The sequence below is a fragment of the Diabrotica virgifera genome, chromosome 2, assembly GCF_917563875.1.
Source record: "Diabrotica virgifera virgifera chromosome 2, PGI_DIABVI_V3a".
NCBI classification, from domain to species: domain Eukaryota; kingdom Metazoa; phylum Arthropoda; class Insecta; order Coleoptera; family Chrysomelidae; genus Diabrotica; species Diabrotica virgifera.
This window is the reverse complement of record NC_065444.1, coordinates 222,356,827-222,358,198: the sequence shown is the minus strand read 5'-3', so window position 1 is coordinate 222,358,198 and position 1,372 is coordinate 222,356,827.

The following is a 1,372-nucleotide window of genomic DNA, read 5'->3' as shown; positions in this document are numbered from 1 at the left end:
ACCGATTTGACTTTCGAATATTATGTCAAAATAATTTTATTTCATCGAATTGTCGCGTTAACTTCATTAAAACAGGTACACAATAAGATATATTTGTAATCAATTAGTAAATAATATCTAAATATTAGTTTATTGCATGTATTATAATTACTTTAAGGCCATATTAACATATCTAAATTAACACGCGTGGGGAAAAGTAAAAACCGCGTGCGGAAAAGTAACACGCGTGCGGAAAAGTGAAACTTTCTAAACTAAAATGCGTGCGCGAAAGTAGACATTTTTGCACGCTCGTAGAAAAAATGATTTTTCCGCAAATCGCCAGGAAATTTTGACATTCCTGTCAAAATTTCTTGAAGAAAAAGTCAGGACTTCCTTACTGTAAGGAAATGTCATTTCCTTACTGTAAGGAAATGATATTTCCGTACAGTTGTTAGTGTTCTACATAAATGATAGAAAACACATTGCTATTAAAACCTTGTAAATTACCTTAATCATTAAATTTTCTTTATCTGGAGCTTCCTGGATAAATTTTTCAATTTCTTCCTTCGTTAAAATCTTAGATTTCTTTGCCCTATAACCTTGAGCTTGCCGTTTCAATAAAGAACGAAGTTTTGAGTATGTAGATATATCTACATTGTGTTTAAGTGCAAGGGTTGACTTCAGCATTGAATAATTGGCCCATAATGTTGAAGATTTCATCTTTAAACAAAGGTCTAGGAAGTATGCCATTACAACATTTTCTGAGAAAGAACTCGTATTTTTACTCATGCGATAATCCATAAAACGTCTGTATGCATTTTCATACTTTTCTCTTGATTTCTTTGGCAATAATTCTAATGAAGCAGTATTCACTGCCTCAACCAGCTCTGGAGGAGTCCCAGGAATGGAAATTTCATCATCACTTATCATTTTACTTTCGAGAACACCAGCAATTAAATTTATAAGCGTCAAGTTTGACAATTCAACCTCAACACGTTTCCATAGTAACCCAAGTAATTTTATTAGGAATTTCAAAGCACCATTTATTTGGGAATAAAATTATCGCGTTTTTTTTAAATCAATCAATATCTGTCGAATTTTAAACGATTTGCGGAAAAATAGTATGTTTACCTCGTAGGAAAAGCCACATTCCTGGACTCTGTGTTGCTAAGTCTCGGCTTGCGCCTCGACTTAGCAATCTTCACAGTCGTCCAGGAATTTTAAGCTTTTCCTACCCGGTAAACAATGTACTATTTCTGGTAAAATTTTGAATTTGAATCCTGAAATTATGTGAATTGCGAAGGTCAAAGTAAAAAAATTAAAACATAACTTAATTCTAGTTAATACCATTATTTAATCTAAATTGGTAAAATATTAACATTTTGGACACAAC